General features: G+C 39.7%; 1 non-coding gene across 1 annotated transcript; it reads right to left on the bottom strand.

The window, feature by feature from the left end:
- Positions 1–10322: 10322 nt before the first annotated feature.
- On the bottom strand, positions 10323–10430 carry LOC148573566 (small nucleolar RNA R71). The gene has a single exon (XR_015906122.1). It is a non-coding gene; the product is annotated as a small nucleolar RNA R71 (small nucleolar RNA).
- Between the last annotated feature and the right edge of the window lie 3287 nt (positions 10431–13717).

Genomic DNA, 13717 nt, shown 5'->3' with positions numbered 1-13717 from the left:
GAATCAAGTCATTAATTGAGATTTTAAAAATCAAATCTTTTTCAAAAATAATTTCAATCATATCTTTTCAAAAATATCTTCTTATCTTATCTTTTTCAAAAATATCTTTTCAAAATATCTTTTCTAACTTCCTAACTTCTTATCTTTTCAAAATTTGTTTCAACTAACTAACTAACTTTTTGTTTGTTTCTTAACTTTTTCAAAACCACCTAACTAACTCTCTCTCTCTCATTTTCGAAAATATCTTCCCTCTTTTTCAAAAATTCCTTTTTAATTAACTAATTATTTTTATTTTTTATTTTTTATTTCAAAAATTTTCGAAAATTACTAACATTTTTCAAAAACCATTTTCGAAAATCACTAACTCTTTTTCAAAATATTAATTTCGAAAATTCCCTCCTTCTCTCTCATCTTATTCTATTTATTCATTCATTAACTAACATCTCTTCCTCACATCATCACCAAATTCGAACCCCCTCTTCTATCTGTGTTCGAATTTCTTCTTCTTTTCTTCTACTAACAATAAGGAACCTCTTTACTGTGACATAGAGGATTCCTCTTCTTTTCTTGTTCTCTTCTCTTTCTTATGAGCAGGGACAGAGAAAAAGGCATTCTTGTTGAAGCTGATCCAGAACCTGAAAGGACTCTGAAGAGAAAATTAAGAGAAGCTAAATTACAACAATCCAGAGACAACTTAATTGAAAATTTCGAACAGGTAAAGGAGATGGCAGCCGAACCCAACAACAATGCAAGGAGAATGCTTGGTGACTTTACTGCACCTAATTCCAATTTACATGGAAGAAGCATCTCCATTCCTGCCATTGGAGCAAACAACTTTCAGCTGAAACCTCAATTAGTTTCTCTGATGCAGCAGAACTGCAAGTTTCATGGACTTCCATCTGAAGATCCTTTTCAGTTCTTAACTGAATTCTTGCAGATATGTGATACTGTTAAGACTAATGGAGTAGATCCTGAAGTCTACAGGCTCATGCTTTTCCCTTTTGCTGTAAGAGACAGAGCTAGATTATGGTTGGATTCTCAACCTAAAGACAGCCTGAACTCTTGGGATAAGCTGGTCACGGCTTTCTTAGCCAAGTACTTTCCTCCTCAAAAGCTGAGCAAGCTTAGAGCTGATGTTCAAACCTTCAGGCAGAAAGAAGGTGAATCCCTCTATGAAGCTTGGAAAATATACAAACAGTTGACCAAAAAGTGTCCTTCTGACATGCTTTCAGAATGGACCATCCTGGATATATTCTATGATGGTCTGTCTGAGTTATCTAAGATGTCATTGGATACTTCTGCAGGTGGATCCATTCACCTAAAGAAAACGCTTGCAGAAGCTCAAGAACTCATTGACATGGTTGCTAATAACCAGTTCATGTACACTTCTGAAAGGAATCCTGTGAGTAATGGGATGCCTATGAAGAAGGGAGTTCTTGAAGCTGATACTCTGAATGCCATATTGGCTCAGAACAAAATATTGACTCAGCAAGTCAATATGATTTCTCAGAGTCTGCATGGAATGCAAGCTGCATCCAACAGTACTCAAGAGGCATCTTCTGAGGAAGAAGCCTATGATCTTGAGAACCCTGCAATAGCAGAGGTAAATTACTTAGGTGAACCTTATGGAAACACCTATAACTCAACATGGAGAAATCATCCAAATTTCTCATGGAAGGATCAAAAGCCCCAACAAGGCTTTAATAATGGTGGAAGAAACAGGTTTAGCAATAGCAAGCCTTTTCCATCATCAACTCAGCAACAGAGAGAGAACTCTGAACAAAATGCTTCTAATTTAGCAAATCTAGTCTCTGATCTATCTAAGGCCACTGTAAGTTTCATGAATGAAACAAGGTCTTCCATTAGAAATCTGGAAGCACAAGTGGGCCAGCTGAGTAAAAGGATCACTGAAATCACTCCTAGTATTCTCCCAAGCAATACAGAAGAGAACCCAAAAGGAGAATGCAAGGCCATTGACATAAGCGCCATGGCCGAACCTGTGAGGAGAGGAGAGGACGCGAATCCCAAGGAGGAAGGCCTCCTGGGACGTCCAGTGATCAATAAGGAGCTTCCCTCTAAGGAACCAAAGGACTCTGAGGCTCATCTAGAGACCATAGAGATTCCATTGAACCTCCTTATGACCTTCATGAGCTCTGATGAATATTCCTCTTCTGAAGAGAACGAGGATGTTACTGAAGAGCAAACTGCCAAGTTTCTTGGTGCAATCATGAAGCTGAATGCCAAATTATTTGGCATTGATACTTGGGAAGTTGAACCTCCCTTGTTCATCAATGAACTAAGTGATCTGGATCAACTGACATTGCCTCAGAAGAGACAGGATCCTGGAAAGTTCATAATACCCTGCACCATAGTCACCATGATCTTTAAGGCTCTGTGTGACCTTGGTTCAGGAATAAACCTCATGCCCCTCTCTGTAATAGAGAAACTGGGAATCTATGGGGTGCAAGCTGCTAAAATCTTGTTAGAGATGGCAGACAGTTCAAGAAAACAGGCTTATGGACAAGTAGAGGACGTGTTAGTAAAGGTTGAAGGCCTTTACATCCCTGCTGATTTCATAGTCCTGGATACTGGAAAGGAAGAGGATGAATCCATCATCCTAGGAAGACCTTTCCTGGCCACAGCAAGAGCTGTGATTGATGTTGACAGAGGTGAAATATTCCTTCAATGGAATGAGAACTCCCTTGTGTTTAAAACTCAAGGATCTCCCTCTGAAACTATGGAGAGGAAGCAGAAAAAGCTTCTCTCAAAGCAGAGTCAACCAGAGCCCCCACAGTCAAACTCTAAGTTTGGTGTTGGGAGGCCACAACCAAACTCTAAGTTTGGTGTTGAACTCCCATATCCAAACTCTAAGTTTAGTGTTGGAGAGTCTCAACAAAGCTCTGCACATCTGTGAGGCTCCATGAGAGCTCACTGTCAAGCTATTGACATTAAAGAAGCGCTTGTTGGGAGGCAACCCAATGTTTATCTAATTCTTATTTTTTATTGTTTTTCATGTTTTCTTAGGTTCATGATCATGTGGAGTCACAAAATAAATATAAAAATTGAAAACGGAATCAAAAACAGCAGAAGAAAAATCACACCCTAGAGGAGCATCTGTCTGGCGTTCAGCGCCAGAACAGAGCATGGTTCTGGCGTTGAACGCCCAAAATGGGCAGCTTCTGGGCGCTGAACGCCAGAACAGGCATGGTTCTGGCGTTCAACGCCAGAAATGGCACACAAATGGGCGTTGAACGCCCAAAATGGCCACCAACCTGGCGCTGAACGCCCAGAGTTGGGTACAAAGGCATTTTTACATGCCTAAAGGGTACAGGGATGTAAATCCTTGAACACCTCAGGATCTGTGGACCCCACAGGATCCACTCAGGATCTGTGGACCCCACAGGATCCCCACCTACCTCCACTCACTTCTTCTCACCACTCTCTTTCACACAACCCCATAAACACTCTTCCCTAAAAACCCTTCACCAATCACCTCAATCTCTCTTCCCCATCACCTCTTCACCACTCACATCCATCCACTCTTCCCCATAAACCTACCTCATAAACTCCACCTACCTTCAAAATTCAAAACCAATTTCCCACCCAAACCCAACCATATAGCCGAACCTTAACCCCCCTCCCTTCCCTATATAAAGACCTCCATTCTTCATCAAATTCACACAACACACCCCTCTACACTCCTCTTGGCCGAAACCACATCTCCCTCTCCCTCTCCATATTTCTTCTTCTTCTTCTTCTATTCTTTTGTTTATTGCTCGAGGGCGAGCAATATTCTAAGTTTGGTGTGGTAAAAGCATAGCTTTTTTTGTTTTTCCATTACCATTGATGGCATCTAAGACTGGAGAATCCTCTAGAAGAGGGAAAGGGAAGACAAAAGCTTCCACATCCGAGTCATGGGAGATGGAAAGGTTCATCTCCAAAGCCCATCAAGACCACTTCTATGATGTTGTGGCCAAGAAGAAGGTGATCCCTGAGGTCCCTTTTAAACTCAAAAGAAATGAGTATCCGGAGATCCGACATGAAATTCAAAGAAGAGGTTGGGAAGTTCTAACAAATCCCATCCAACAAGTCGGCATCCTAATGGTTCAAGAGTTCTATGCCAATGCATGGATCACCAAGAACCATGATCAAAGTAAGAACCCGGATCCAAAGAACTATGTTACAATGGTTCGGGGGAAATACTTAGATTTTAGTCCGGAAAATGTGAGGTTGGCGTTCAACTTGCCATACATGGAAGAGAACACACGCCCCTACACAAGGAGAGTCAACTTTGATCAAAGGTTGGACCAAGTCCTTATGGACATATGTGTAGAAGGAGCTCAATGGAAGGTTGACTCCAAAGGCAAGCCGGTTCAACTAAGAAGATTGGACCTCAAGCCTGTAGCTAGAGGATGGTTGGAGTTTATTGAATGCTCAATCATTCCCACTAGCAACCGGTCTGAAGTTACTATAGACCGGGCCATCATGATCCATAGCATCATTATTGGAGAAGAGGTGGAAGTTCATGAGATTATACCTCAAGAACTCTACAAGGTGGCTGACAAGTCCTCCACCATGGCAAGGTTAGCCTTTCCTCACCTCATTTGCCACCTATGCAATTCGGCTGGGATTGACATAGAGGGAGATATCCTCATCAAAGAGGACAAGCCCATCACCAAGAAAAAGATGGAGCAAGCAAGAGAGCCCAGTCATGGAGCTCAAGAGGCGCAAGAAGCTCATTTCCATGAGATCCCGGAGATGCCTCAAATGCACTTTCCTCCACAAAATTATTGGGAGCAAATCAACACCTCCCTAGGAGAATTGAGTTCCAATATGGGACAACTAAGGGTGGAACATCAAGAGCACTCCATCATGCTTCATGAAATAAGGGAAGATCAAAAAGCAATGAGGGAGGAGCAACAAAGACAAGGAAGAGACATAGAAGAGCTCAAGGACATCATTGGTTCCTCAAGAAGGAAACGCCACCATCACTAAGGTGGATTCATTCCTTGTTCTTCTTTCTTCTGTTTTTCGTTTTCTATGTTATGTGCCTATCTATGTTTGTGTCTTCACTACATGATCATTAATAGTTAGTAACTTTGTCTTAAAGATATGAATGTCCTATGAATCCATCACCTCTCTTAAATGAAAAATGTTTTAATTCAAAAGAACAAGAAGTACATGAGTTTCGAATTTATCCTTGAACTTAGCTTAATTATATTAATGTGGTGACAATGCTTCCTGTTTTCTGAATGTATGCTTGAACAGTGCATATGTCTTTTGAAGTTGTTGTTTAAGAATGTTAAATATGTTGGCTCTTGAAAGAATGATGACTAGGAGACATGTTATTTGATAATCTGAAAAATCATAAAAATGATTCTTGAAGCAAGAAAAAGCAGCAAAGAGCAAAGCTTGCAGAAAAAAAAAAAGAGAAAAAAAAATAGGCAAAAAAAAAATTATAAAGAAAAAGAAAAAGCAAGCAGAAAAAGCCAATAACCCTTAAAACCAAAAGGCAAGGGCAAATAAAAAGGATCCCAAGGCTTTGAGCATCAGTGCATAGGAGGGCCTAAAGGAATAAAATCCTGGTCTAAGCGGCTAAACCAAGTTGTCCCTATCCATGTGCTTGTGGCGTGTAGGTGTCAAGTGAAAACTTGAGACTGAGCGGTTAAAGTCAAGGTCCAAAGCAAAAGAAGAGTGTGCTTAAGAACCCTGGACACCTCTAATTGGGGACTTTAGCAAAGCTGAGTCACAATCTGAAAAGGTTCACCCAATTATGTGCCTGTGGAATTTATGTATCTGGTGGTAATACTGGAAAACAAAGTGCTTAGGGCCATGGCCAAGACTCATAAAGAAGCTGTGTTCAAGAATCATCATACTGAACTAGGAGAGTCAATAACACTATTCAAAATCTGAAGTTCCTATAGATGCCAATCATTCTGAACCTCAATGGATAAAGCGAGATGCCAAAACTATTCAAGAGGCAAAAGCTATAAGTCCCGCTCATATGATTGCAGCTATGTTTCATTGATAGTTTAGAATTTATAGTATATTCTCTTCTTTTTATCCTATTTGATTTTCAGTTGCTTGGGGACAAGCAACAATTTAAGTTTGGTGTTGTGATGAGCGGATAATTTATACGCTTTTTGGCATTATTTTTAGTATGTTTTTAGTAGGATCTAGTTACTTTTAGGGATGTTTTCATTAGTTTTTATGTTAAATTCACATTTCTGGACTTTACTATGAGTTTGTGTGTTTTTCTGTGATTTCAGGTATTTTCTGGCTGAAATTGAGGGACTTGAGCAGAAATCAGATTCAGAGGTTGAAAAAGGACTGCTGATGCTGTTGGATTCTGACCTCCCTGCACTCAAAGTAAATTTTCTGGAGCTACAGAACTCGAAATGGCGCGCTTCCAATTGCTTTGGAAGGTAGACATCCAGGGCTTTCCAGCAATATATAATAGTCCATACTTTCGCCAAGAATAGACGACGTAAACTGGCGTTCAACGCCAGCTTTCTACCCAAATCTGGCGTCCAGCGCCAGAAAAGGAGCCAAAACCAGAGTTGAACGCCCAAACTGGCACAAAAGCTGGCGTTCAACTCTACAAATGGCCTCTGCACGTGCAACACTTAAGCTCAGCCTAAACACACACCAAGTGGGCCCCGGAAGTGGATTTATGCATCAATTACTTACTCATGTAAACCCTAGTGACTAGTTTATTATAAATAGGACCTTTTACTAGTCTTTTTGACCATCTTTGGTCTCAGTTTTAATCCATTGTTCATCTTAGGAGACTATTGATCACGTTTTAGGGGGCTGGCCATCTCGGCCATGCCTGGCCCTTCACTTATGTATTTTCAACGGTAGAGTTTCTACACTCCATAGATTAAGGTGTGGAGCTCTACTGTTCCTCAAAGATTAATGCAAAGTACTACTGTTTTCTATTCAATTCATCTTATTTCGCTTCTAAGATATCCATTCGCACCCAAGAACGTGATGAAGGTGATGATTATGTGTGACGCTCATCATCCTTCTCCCCTATGAACGCGTGCCTGACAAACACTTCTGTTCTACATGAATTAAGCTAGAATGAGTATCTCTTAGATCTCCTAACCAGAATCTTCGTGGCGTAAGCTAGAATGATGGCGGCATTCAAGAGAATCCGGAAAGTCTAAACCTTGTATGTGGTATTCCGAGTAGGATTCAATGATTGAATGACTGTGACGAGCTCCTAACTCGCGATTGCAGGGCGTTAGTGACAGACGCAAAAGGATAGTAAATCCTATTCCAGCATGATCGAGAACCGACAGATGAATAGCCGTGCCGTGACAGGGTGCGTGAGCATATTATTCACTGAGAGGATAAGATAAAGCCATTGGCAAGGGTGATGCCTCCAGACGATTAGCCGTGCCGTGACAGGGCATTGGATCATTTTCCCGAGAGATGACCGAAAGTAGCCATTGACAGTGGTGATGTATCACATAAAGCCAGCCATGGAAAGGAGTAAGACTGATTGAATGAAGATAGCAGGAAAGCAGAGGTTCAGAGGAACGAAAGCATCTCCATTCGCTTATCTGAAACTCTCACCAATGAATTACATAAGTATTTCTATGCCTATTCTATTAATTATTATTCGAAAACACCATTATCACTTTATATCTGCCTGACTGAGATTTACAAGGTAACCATAGCTTGCTTCATACCAACAATCTCCGTGGGATTCGACCCTTACTCACGTAAGGTATTACTTGGACGACCCAGTGCACTTGCTGGTTAGTTGTATCGAAGTTGTGACATATTATGAATGTGTAATCACGATTACGCGTACCAAGTTGCTCACGTGCCAGGAATAGTTTGAGCCTGGACATCACAATTTCGTGCACCAAGTTTTTGGCGCCATTGCCGGGGATTGTTCCAGTTTGGACAACTAACGGTTCATCCTGTTGCTCAGATTAGGTAATTTTCTTTTTATTCTCTTTTCAAAAAATTTTTCAAAAAAATAGTTCAAAATTCTCTCATCTGTTTTCGAAAAAAAATGTTTTCAAAAAAAAAAAATTTTTTTATTCAAAATTTTTAAGAATGAATTCTAGTGTTTCATGAAGCATGTAAAGCCTGGCTGGCTGTAAAGCCATGTCTAAATTTATTTGGACTGAGGCTTGCAATTTGTTATCAAGAGCAATATACTCTCGTGTTAAATGCTGAAGCTTGGCTGGCCATTGGCCATGTCTAGTGTTTTGGACTGGAGCTTTCATTGAAAGCTTGGCTGGCTAGTGAGCCATGTCTAATTCCTGGACTGAAGCTTTAGACTAACATGGCAAGATTCCTGGAATTCATATTAAAAATTTTGGAATCCTCATTTTTTCTTTCTTTTCATATAATTTTCAAAAAAATCCAAAAAAAAAATTAGAAAATCATAAAAATCAAAAATATTTTTCTGTTTCTTGTTTGAGTCTTGAGTCATGTTATAAGTTTGGTGTCAATTGCATATGCATCTTGCATTTTTTCGAAAATAGCATTAATTCATAGTGTTCTTCATGATCTTCAAGTTGTTCTTGGTAAGTCTTCTTGTTTGATCTTGATGATTTTTTGTTTTGTGTCTTTTCATGTTTATCATATGCGTTCTTGAATTCTTAGTGCGTAACCATTAAAGAATTCTAAGTTTGGTGTCTTGCATGTTTTCTTTTCATTAAAAATTTTTCAAAAATATGTTCTTGATGTTCATCTTGACATTCAAAGTGTTCTTGGTGTTCATCTTGACACTCATATCATTCATGCATGCATTCATTGTTTGATCTAAAAATTTCATGCATTGCATCATTTTTCTTGTTTTTCCCTTGCATCATAAAAATTCAAAAATAAAAAAAAAATATCTTTCCCTTTTTCTCTCATCAAATTCAAAAATTTGAGTTGACTTTTTCAAAAATTTTTAAAATCAAGTTGTTTCTTATGAGTCAAATCAAATTTTCAATTTGAAAATCTTATCTTTTTCAAAATCTTTTTCAAAAATCAAATCTTTTTCAAAATTCTTAGTTATTTTCGAAAATTCCAAAAATATTTTTCAAAAATATTTTTCTTATTTTTATATCAAATTTTCGAAAATAACATAATCAATTAATGTTTTGATTCAGAAATTTCAAGTTTGTTACTTGCTTGTTAAGAAAGATTCAAACTTTAAGTTCTAGAATCATATCTTGTGATTTCTTATGAATCAAGTCATTAATTGAGATTTTAAAAATCAAATCTTTTTCAAAACTAATTTCAATCATATCTTTTCAAAAATATCTTCTTATCTTATCTTTTTCAAAAATATCTTTTCAAAATATCTTTTCTAACTTCCTAACTTCTTATCTTTTCAAAATTTGTTTCAACTAACTAACTAACTTTTTGTTTGTTTCTTAACTTTTTCAAAACCACCTAACTAACACTCTCTCTCTCATTTTCGAAAATATCTTCCCTCTTTTTCAAAAATTCCTTTTTAATTAACTAATTATTTTTATTTTTTATTTTTGATTTCAAAAATTTTCGAAAATTACTAACATTTTTCAAAAACCATTTTCGAAAATCACTAACTCTTTTTCAAAATATTAATTTCGAAAATTCCCTCCTTCTCTCTCATCTTATTCTATTTATTCATTCATTAACTAACATCTCTTCCTCACATCATCACCAAATTCGAACCCCCTCTTCTATCTGTGTTCGAATTTCTTCTTCTTTTCTTCTACTAACAATAAGGAACCTCTTTACTGTGACATAGAGAATTCCTCTTCTTTTCTTGTTCTCTTCTCTTTCTTATGAGCAGGGACAGAGAAAAAGGCATTCTTGTTGAAGCTGATCCAGAACCTGAAAGGACTCTGAAGAGAAAATTAAGAGAAGCTAAATTACAACAATCCAGAGACAACTTAATTGAAAATTTCGAATAGGTAAAGGAGATGGCAGCCGAACCCAACAACAATGCAAGGAGAATGCTTGGTGACTTTACTGCACCTAATTCCAATTTACATGGAAGAAGCATCTCCATTCCTGCCATTGGAGCAAACAACTTTGAGCTGAAACCTCAATTAGTTTCTCTGATGCAGCAGAACTGCAAGTTTCATGGACTTCCATCTGAAGATCCTTTTCAGTTCTTAACTGAATTCTTGCAGATATGTGATACTGTTAAGACTAATGGAGTAGATCCTGAAGTCTACAGGCTCATGCTTTTCCCTTTTGCTGTAAGAGACAGAGCTAGATTATGGTTGGATTCTCAACCTAAAGACAGCCTGAACTCTTGGGATAAGCTGGTCACGGCTTTCTTAGCCAAGTACTTTCCTCCTCAAAAGCTGAGCAAGCTTAGAGCTGATGTTCAAACCTTCAGGCAGAAAGAAGGTGAATCCCTCTATGAAGCTTGGGAAAGATACAAACAGTTGACCAAAAAGTGTCCTTCTGACATGCTTTCAGAATGGACCATCCTGGATATATTCTATGATGATCTGTCTGAGTTATCTAAGATGTCATTGGATACTTCTGCAGGTGGATCCATTCACCTAAAGAAAACGCCTGCAGAAGCTCAAGAACTCATTGACATGGTTGCTAATAACCAGTTCATGTACACTTCTGAAAGGAATCCTGTGAGTAATGGGATGCCTATGAAGAAGGGAGTTCTTGAAGCTGATACTCTGAATGCCATATTGGCTCAGAACAAAATATTGACTCAGCAAGTCAATATGATTTCTCAGAGTCTGCATGGAATGCAAGCTGCATCTAACAGTACTCAAGAGGCATCTTCTGAGGAAGAAGCCTATGATCCTGAGAACCCTGCAATAGCAGAGGTAAATTACTTAGGTGAACCTTATGGAAACACCTATAACTCAACATGGAGAAATCATCCAAATTTCTCATGGAAGGATCAAAAGCCCCAACAAGGCTTTAATAATGGTGGAAGAAACAGGTTTAGCAATAGCAAGCCTTTTCCATCATCAACTCAGCAACAGAGAGAAAACTCTGAACAAAATGCTTCTAATTTAGCAAATCTAGTCTCTGATCTATCAAAGGCCACTGTAAGTTTCATGAATGAAACAAGGTCTTCCATTAGAAATCTGGAAGCACAAGTGGGCCAGCTGAGTAAAAGGATCACTGAAATCCCTCCTAGTATTCTCCCAAGCAATACAGAAGAGAACCCAAAAGGAGAATGCAAGGCCATTGACATAAGCGCCATGTCCGAACCTGTGAGGAGAGGAGAGGACGCGAATCCTAAGGAGGAAGGCCTCCTGGGACGTCCAGTGATCAATAAGGAGCTTCCCTCTGAGGAACCAAAGGACTCTGAGGCTCATCTAGAGACCATAGAGATTCCATTGAACCTCCTTATGACCTTCATGAGCTCTAATGAATATTCCTCTTCTGAAGAGAACGAGGATGTTACTGAAGAGCAAACTGCCAAGTTTCTTGGTGCAATCATGAAGCTGAATGCCAAATTATTTGGCATTGATACTTGGGAAGTTGAACCTCTCTTGTTCATCAATGAACTAAGTGATCTGGATCAACTGACATTGCCTCAGAAGAGACAGGATCCTGGAAAATTCATAATACCCTGCACCATAGGCACCATGATCTTTAAGGCTCTGTGTGACCTTGGTTCAGGAATAAACCTCATGCCCCTCTCTGTAATAGAGAAACTGGGAATCTATGGGGTGCAAGCTGCTAAAATCTCATTAGAGATGGCAGACAGTTCAAGAAAACAGGCTTATGGACAAGTAGAGGACGTGTTAGTAAAGGTTGAAGGCCTTTACATCCCTGCTGATTTCATAGTCCTAGATACTGGAAAGGAAGAGGATGAATCCATCATCCTAGGAAGACCTTTCCTGGCCACAGCAAGAGCTGTGATTGATGTTGACAGAGGTGAAATATTCCTTCAATGAAATGAAAACTCCCTTGTGTTTAAAATTCAAGGATCTCCCTCTGCAACCATGGAGAGGAAGCAGAAAAAGCTTCTCTCAAAGCAGAGTCAACCAGAGCCCCCACAGTCAAACTCTAAGTTTGGTGTTGGGAGGCCACAACCAAACTCTAAGTTTGGTGTTGAACTCCCATATCCAAACTCTAAGTTTAGTGTTGGAGAGTCTCAACAAAGCTCTGCACATCTGTGAGGCTCCATGAGAGCTCACTGTCAAGCTATTGACATTAAAGAAGCGCTTGTTGGGAGGCAACCCAATGTTTATCTAATTCTTATTTTTTATTGTTTTTCATGTTTTCTTAGGTTCATGATCATGTGGAGTCACAAAATAAATATAAAAATTGAAAACGGAATCAAAAACAGCAGAAGAAAAATCACACCCTGGAGGAGCATCTGTCTGGCGTTCAGCGCCAGAACAGAGCATGGTTCTGGCACTGAACGCCCAAAATGGGCAGCTTCTGGGCGCTGAACGCCAGAACAGGCATGGTTCTGGCATTCAACGCCAGAAATGGCACACATATGGGCGTTGAACGCCCAAAATGGCCACCAACCTGGCGCTGAACGCCCAGAGTTGGGTACAAAGGCATTTTTACATGCCTAAAGGGTGCAGGGATGTAAATCCTTGAACACCTCAGGATCTGTGGACCCCACAGGATCCACTCAGGATCTGTGGACCCCACAGGATCCCCACCTACCTCCACTCACCTCTTCTCACCACTCTCTTTCACACAACCCCATAAACACTCTTCCCCAAAAACCCTTCACCAATCACCTCAATCTCTCTTCCCCATCACCTCTTCACCACTCACATCCATCCACTCTTCCCCATAAACCTACCTCATAAATTCCACCTACCTTCAAAATTCAAAACCAATTTCCCACCCAAACCCAACCATATAGCCGAACCTTAACCCCCCCTCCCTTCCCTATATAAAGACCTCCATTCTTCATCAAATTCACACAACACACCCCTCTACACTCCTCTTGGCCGAAACCACATCTCCCTCTCCCTCTCCATATTTCTTCTTCTTCTTCTTCTATTCTTTTGTTTATTGCTCGAGGGCGAGCAATATTCTAAGTTTGGTGTGGTAAAAGCATAGCTTTTTTTGTTTTTCCATTACCATTGATGGCATCTAAGACTGGAGAATCCTCTAGAAGAGGGAAAGGGAAGACAAAAGCTTCCACATCCGAGTCATGGGAGATGGAAAGGTTCATCTCCAAAGCCCATCAAGACCACTTCTATGATGTTGTGGCCAAGAAGAAGGTGATCCCTGAGGTCCCTTTTAAACTCAAAAAAAATGAGTATCCGGATATCCGACATGAAATTCAAAGAAGAGGTTGGGAAGTTCTAACAAATCCCATCCAACAAGTCGGCATCCTAATGGTTCAAGAGTTCTATGCCAATGCATGGATCACCAAGAACCATGATCAAAGTAAGAACCCGGATCTAAAGAACTATGTTACAATGGTTCGGGGGAAATACTTAGATTTTAGTCCGGAAAATGTGAGGTTGGCGTTCAACTTGCCATACATGGAAGAGAACGCACGCCCCTACACAAGGAGAGTCAACTTTGATCAAAGGTTGGACCAAGTCCTTATGGACATATGAGTAGAAGGAGCTCAATGGAAGGTTGACTCCAAAGGCAAGCCGGTTCAACTAAGAAGATTGGACCTCAAGCCTGTAGCTAGAGGATGGTTGGAGTTTATTCAATGCTCAATCATTCCCACTAGCAACCGGTCTGAAGTTACTATAGACCGGGCCATCATGATCTATAGCATCATGATTGGAGAAGA

The sequence above is a fragment of the Arachis ipaensis genome, chromosome B2 (genome assembly GCF_059453495.1).
Source record: "Arachis ipaensis isolate K30076 ecotype BB chromosome B2, ASM5945349v1, whole genome shotgun sequence".
NCBI lineage: Eukaryota > Viridiplantae > Streptophyta > Magnoliopsida > Fabales > Fabaceae > Arachis > Arachis ipaensis.
Note: the sequence above shows the minus strand (reverse complement) of the source record. Positions and strands in the feature narration are given on the sequence as shown.